This window comes from Dendrobium catenatum, unplaced genomic scaffold, assembly GCF_001605985.2.
Source record: "Dendrobium catenatum unplaced genomic scaffold, ASM160598v2 original_scaffold_76759, whole genome shotgun sequence".
Taxonomy (NCBI): domain Eukaryota; kingdom Viridiplantae; phylum Streptophyta; class Magnoliopsida; order Asparagales; family Orchidaceae; genus Dendrobium; species Dendrobium catenatum.
In genome coordinates, this window is record NW_021395205.1 from 1,056,747 (window position 1) to 1,064,129 (window position 7,383).

The following is a 7,383-nucleotide window of genomic DNA, read 5'->3' on the forward strand; positions in this document are numbered from 1 at the left end:
TTGGAGATCAGACCTATGTCATAATATTATGGTAACTGTGGCAAAAAAGAGAAAAGATCTTAATCCTATATGCAATCTTTGTTAGAATATATAGCATAGCTCCCAATGGACCTCACCAAAAATGCAGGAATAAAATAACATTTATGACTAATATTTTTTGGGAAAATTTTGGATAAATCAAAAGCACCAATTTTTTTCTATTTGGCGTAAAAAAAAGGCTCAACTTCCTTTTCCCTAAAAAAATGGATAAACATCTTCTTTAAATAAGAACTTTTAGATTTAAAATTTTTTAAATAAGGCCATTTGAGCTAAACTTTGTTAAATTGGAAATTTAATTAAGCATTTTCAAAAAGTCCAAGTTAATAAAATTTAAATTTATTTAAAATAAATATTCTTAATATTTCGTTTAATATAAAAAATTATCTTTCATTTCATACATCTCTTAAAATAATCAATATTAGACTTTGTAGTAATATTTAATGTCATTGGGAGTTTTCATTGAAAATACTTTCTCTAAATACATAATTATTTTAAATGGAATTACTTTAACATAAGTCGAAATGATTTGGATTGTTAAATTATTTATTATTAGTTTAGCAACTTTTTAATTTTTATTTATAATTATATTAATAATTATAAGATACTTGAGATGCATCAAAGCACATATTTGCTTTTGTTAAAAAACTAACAAAAATATTGATTAATCTGCAGAGGCCACGTTTAAATAAATATATATCAAGCATTTAACTATGATCAAATTAAGATTACTTTTCGTTTTTAAAAAATTATTTTAATAATAAAGTTTAAAAGAGAGTCATTAGTTTAATGTTAATTAGCCAAATGATCGGAAAGCAAGTTTTTTACTTGCGATGAACGAAAAAAGTTCTCTGACTTTGATCTGCAGTCAGGTCAATTAGATTTATAAGTTTTTTTTAAATTGGAGTTGTTTTCTAAATTTTTTATATAAAAAAAAACTGAAATTTATTTGTAATTAATTTAAAATTGGTATAATTGATGGGCAAAAGCGTTCATCAAAATTCCTATTTTTAAAAAATAATAATAAAGTTTGGTTAAACTGCCTCGAGTCTTCTCTTTGTTCTAACTACAGTAAATCGCCTCATTACCAGCGGAATTTCCGAGACGGATTTTTAGAATTATTTCTGGTACAAAATTTTCAAAGCAGATTTACACAGGCTTTCCGGAGGATTTTCGACGGATTTCTGAAAATCTCTAAAAATTATAATTATTAGGTAATTATAATTTTTAATACGATTTTATTGGTTTAATTTAATTAATTATTAATTTAATAGATAATTAATTAAATATTAACTGAATAACTGTATTTTGGTATTCAATTTATAATAATATAACTTTAAAAAATTTTAATTAGTTTATTAGTAATATACATTTATTATCAGTTTTTAATATAAAATAAAAAAATTTATTCCATTAAAACACTTTTGCAGGAACGGGCATCATGCGTAGGACTGGTGTGCGGCGGGGTGCCGGGGAGGTCATTGGTTTTGATTCTCAAAGGCGGACAGGTACATCCCTGAGCACTTGATGTGCCCGCTGGCGGACAGAGGAGCAGCTTGGGAAACATAGGCTGTTGGCGCGAACGGGAGGCGACACGACAATACTAGTTCCTGCGTGATATGAGTGGGCATGCAGCAAATGGATGGGTTTGCACCAGCGGGCTAGACAAACGCGAGCGGACGGGAGTGTGCTTGTGCATCCGCCGGTATGCAGTGGGCTAGGTGTGTTCGATGGAACCTGGCCTCGCTTGAAGCGGATAATTTTTTTTAAAAACCGTTTTATTTATTCTGATGTTCTTTTCTGCTAGATAACTTTCTGTCGTGCTTTTTTCGACGCTCGATTTAACCTCAACAGAAAGAGTCTTTCATCGGAAATCCACCAAAAATTTCAAAAATCCGCTAGAAACTTCATAATATTTTTAGACCGAATATACGCGACTTTCCTGAGTAACTACACATTTGGCACTAATTTGACTTTACTATAACATTCCGATATCACAATCACTCACATCACATCGTCTGCATCACCTATGTATAGCAGAAGCCAGAGCCATTTTTAACGTTGGTCCTCCTATAAGATCTCGCCTAAAATGATGTTAGGCCTATGCTACAACTGGCAACTCTAAACCAAACAATTTTTTTTTAATAAAGGATGATGGTGTGGGTGTTGGGGGTGGGGAGGGGGGTGAGAGGTGCCAAAAACTTTTCAAGTAAAAGTTTGAGCAGAATTTCTTATATATAAATATACAAAATAATTCTCTGAGCGTGCCGTGACCAATAGTTAGTTCAATATTTTATCCCAATGAAATTGTAATTCCCATTTTTGCAAGATTTTGCATATGATTGGGTGTTCCGAGGGAACAGTGCTCCTGGCAGGGGTTCGACACTGCTGTCCAGGCCGCGGGTCTTTAGGGCAGTTGACCCATAACTAAAATTTTGGTTGTAGAAGAATGTTTTTGGATCTTATTACTATTTTTCCTTTGTAATTTGGTTTTACATTATTTCCATTAGTTTCTCATAACCAGATGCATTCTTTGCATTTTGGCATTGTGTGTTAATATAATATTAGTTGGGCATTGCCTAACCGAATACAGATAAATTATTTTAATGTTGTGAGGCAGTCATTTGACCTCCCAAATCGCCCCCCCCCCCCCTATATACAGCCTGCTCTCGCATTAAAGTGTTAATCGCCACACCCCCTACCCGCCCGCCAGATTCGTCCGACCACCATACTCTAGCACATCTACTTCTCCGTAATAATTAGCATCTTAAGCCTTGATCCTCAAAGCCTTTAACTGTTTATCGTAGCCCACTCGCTCACGTTCAAATGATTCATCGTTCTTTGCCGATGGGTTGCGTGGACCTAGGTAGTCCAGCCTTGCACCATTGTAATTAACAAATTATTTTGCTATGCTGCTGAACCTTTTAACGTCAACCTTGTATCTTATTCTCATATTTCATGAAGTAACTGCTGTGCTAATTAGTTGCTAAACTGAGTCGTCATCATTGTATTCAAGAAAATGTTCTATTGATTTGTTTTTACCTTAGCGCTCTGGAAGGGGAGGACTAATTGGACAAAGTTGATTGCCTTATTTCGAAGGATATGTATGAACTTTTTTTGTTGTGTTTCTTATAGTGTTCTTCATTTTTCAAATTTTTTTTGTGTTAAATTTTTGTTGGGGATGGGTTGTATTAAATTCTTTTATATTAAGCTACCAGAATTTTGGAGTGGAATGAACTTAAATTATAGTTATATATATATAATTTAAATAGAATTTTTCATAAGAGTTACTACCAGTAAGGGTTAATTTCTTAAGGATTTACATCAATGTCTAAAAATTAAAAAAAAATATTATAATTAATCTCCGTAATATCTATGTTATTGCTATTACAATTTATAAATTTAACCTATCATGACTCCTAAGAAAAAATTATTTGACAAAATCAAAATACGGACTATCACAATTCATTACCTAAGCAGACAAAAAATTTATTTTAGATTATGTTCATAGCATCCAAGTGGAGTGCAAACTGATTGTAAAAGAAAGTATACGAAGGGATAGTTATAAATTCATAAAAGAAAAAGTAATAATTGATCTGAAGCTTAGCAAGAGTTTCTAAGTTGGTCTGGTAAGATAAATTAGATGGACATTTAAAATCAAATGCAAAAGATAATTTTGTATTTTCTAATTTATAAGTCATATAGATTAACTAATCTTTTATATAAAAGTGCATACACATATATGAGAAAAGTAAGCTATATTCCATTTTTGTGTCCTAATTTCTGATTTTAGAGTTTATATGAGATCAAGGCATATTCTCAAGAATAACTCTGCATTCTCAAATTTATAAGTTATTAAGAATCTCTCTCATTAGTATTTAACTGTTAATACATACTAGAAAAATTAACTGCTTCATAAATAATGAAATAGATATTTATGAAATAGGGAGACATTGAATTGATAGAAGCTCTAGTAGGAGGATAGTTAGAAAAAAGTCAGTATTTTTACATATCTAGTAAGTGTGAGATCTCATGGATCATAACTCCTGATAAGTTACTAAGGTTTCAAACCATGTTGGATTATATAGGAGCCTTAATTGGTCGTAATGGATTTCCGTAATCCAGACACAATCTTATGACCCAAGTATAAGTTAATTGAAAATTAAATGGTGTTTAATAATTAAAAATAACAAAGAAAGTTTTATCTTCACAACATTAACATTGAATATACAAATAATTTAATTAGCATTATAGGTTTGAGAGTGTTTTAGAAAGACTTGAATAAGTAAAGAAGTGGGTTGGAGAAGTGAAAATCTAAGGTTGGAAATTTGTTTTGAGGGTGATGCGACACTGAGATTGTTAGTACCACAACATTGAGCTCTAAAAAAAATAGATAAAAAATATGGTACACTGTGGTGCTATGTGACATTGCCATGGCGCCGAGTCCACCAATATGGTAAGATTATGGAGAATATGAAAGATTCTTTGAGAGTGCAAGGACACAAGGAAGTTGAGCGGTGTGGCACCAGGTCAATTTAATGGTTTATAATTTCAATTCTACTGTTTTTTAAAAATATATGCTTGAAAAGGTATTCTTCTTAAGTTTGGAGAAAGTTTCATGATTTAATTTTTTATATTTTATTCTGCATACTATTCTGGACAAGTTGACAATAATAAAATAAATTTTCACCGATTAATTTTTTCGTATGAATTTCTGATAACTCTGAATAAATGTCTCAGTTTTTGAACCACTATGCAATTGATAACATATAATAAATCGACTTTTTATATAATCATTGTGAATTTAATAATATTATGGTGGTAACTAAAATTTTAGAGGATTTTGTAAAACTAGATGAGTTGCGTGCATTCTATTTAATTCATTAGTTTTACATTTTAAGTGCATCATTATGCATTTCATCGTATTCTAGAGCTCTATTATAAAAATCTCTCTTAGCCTCTCGATCTCCTGGCTCCATTCAAGGCTATTTCTAAAGCATTTAACTTCGTTTCTTTGAGATTTGAAAGTTAAAACTGCATATCTATAACCATTTTCATTTTTTTTAGATTTCATCAATTATATTTTATTTAAATATGAGTTATACTCTTTTTTTTTATTATTTTTTTTTTCTATGTAGAATGACCTAGAATTTTTTCTATGCAAAAGGTGAGCTACATTTATAAGTGGGAAACTCAAATAAGTTGAACATTCTAATATTTTTTTTTGGGTGATCAACCTTTTCGATTTACATTCGTATGTGGATTTATGATGTAATGAAGATATTCTATTTTTCGGGCATTTCATGGTCTTTGCATTACTGAGTTCAAACTTTGCCTACTCCATATTAGGTCTCATCTGGTGTTCTTGGAAGTGAGCAGAAAAAAAAAAAGGTTAGGCCTTTGTCGTTGCTTTCTATACAAGGGCCTCATTGATAATATTTATTGTTGGAACTACTTCTTGGTGTCTAATCCATTGTCTTTCTCCATTGCAGTGCCTATAAAAAATTTGGTTCAATATTTTTGTATCAACATTTTATCATAAGTTGATGATATAACATCAAAAAATTATCATGATCAGCGCGAATTTGGAGGCCAATTAAAATCATTCAAATGGTAATGGTCATGCTTAATAAATGATGAATTCCAACAAGTTGTTTTAGTGATTATATACAACATAAATACCCCCACAGCTAGGTTTTCTTTCCTTTCCTACGGCTAGGGTTTCCTCCGGCACATGGGCTTCGCCCCGCTTCGCTGGATTTTTCCGGCTGGAGGCTCTTTACTTATAGGTGGCGGTGTCGCTTGGGGTTCAAGGAAGTTTTCTCCTCTCTTTATTTTGCTGTTCCTTTGTCTCTTTTCCCGCTGGCCAACATGGCCTCGTGGCTGCTCTTTGATCCCAAATTTTTGGATGGATCGAAGAAGTCACGTTCGTTTGTAGATGCTTTATCTGGGCTTTCGTCGGATGCAAATTTTCTGCCTCTAAAATCGTTTTCTTTTCATGGATTGCCTGCTATTTGGATTACGGAGGAAGAAATTCACTCTTTAGCCGCTCCCTTCTAGTTTTCTTTGGTCGAATTTTTTCCTTCCCGGCGTCCTAGTTTAGATGCTATCCGACGATTTTTTTTGTAATCTCAATCTTTTGGCAGAGGTTTCGATAACTCTTCTTGATTCGTCTCATGTCCTAATTAAACTTGCTAATGATATAGATTACAGTAGGGTTTTTTTGCCACCAGTCGTATCTAGTTTACAATTGTTATATAAAGATTATTAAGTGGTAGCCTGAGCTTAACATTGAAGTGGATTCGCCGATTATTCCAATCTGGATTTCTTTCCCGTCTCTTCGACCTCACCTTTTCGCTCCCAAGATCCTCCATGCTTTGGGATCTTTATTTTGTCTCCCTTTGAAAATTGATTTTGTGACTTCTCTTGGCTCGCGGCCTTCTCTAGCGCGTGTTTTGGTTGAATTGGATATCACGAAAACCTATCCTGAGAAGGTTTGGCTGGGTTCCGAGAATTTGAGCTATGTTCAGCAGGTGCAAATGAATGTTTTTCCCTCATTTTATGATCTTTGTAAATCAATTGGTCTTAAGCGGGGAGATTGTTTGTTATCTTCCACTGCTGCTAAGCTTGTTTCCTCTTCGAAACCTGATATTCATGTGTCTCTTGTTGCTGTTGGTGAGGGTGTTTTGGTTGAGTTTGTTATTCCTATTTCTCTAGGTGTTGAATCGGATGTGTCTGTGTCTACCTTTGATCCCCTCCCTGCGTCCCCTATTGTTGATTGTGTTTCTCCTGGTATGCCTTTTTCTGATGTTATACTGATGGATCCTGTAGTGGATGGGTCTGTTTCATCCATCCTTGGCCAGCGGGTTTGTGTTTCTGATCCTGGGTGGTAAGTTTGACGTTAACCTGCAACCTATTGTGTCGTGTGCTACTTCTGTGCCTACCATGTGTGGCTTGGTTTCGGCTGAGGTTCCTTGTGCGCTTGCTGAGGTTTTAGATTCCTCTGTTTCACCTTCTAAGAGTAATTCATATGTTTTACCCTACGGGTGAGGTCTCTTCTCATTTGGTTTCCCCTCCTGCTCCTTCCTCTATGGAGCCTTCTGTTAATGCTTGTGGTCCTTTTGTTGAAGTTCATGTTAATTTAATAGCCCCTTAGGCTTTGTATTATCATGTGGGTGACAATTCGGGGGTGAATGCGAGATTGCAAATTGACTGGCTTAAATGTTCATCTGATTCTTCTTCTGAGTCTAGTGGGGATGAAGAACCTGGAGGTGATTTTTCCTTGCAGCATGACAGACCTATTTTTTGTGTCGTGTCTCGTGGTAGGGGCAGACATGGTAGGAAATA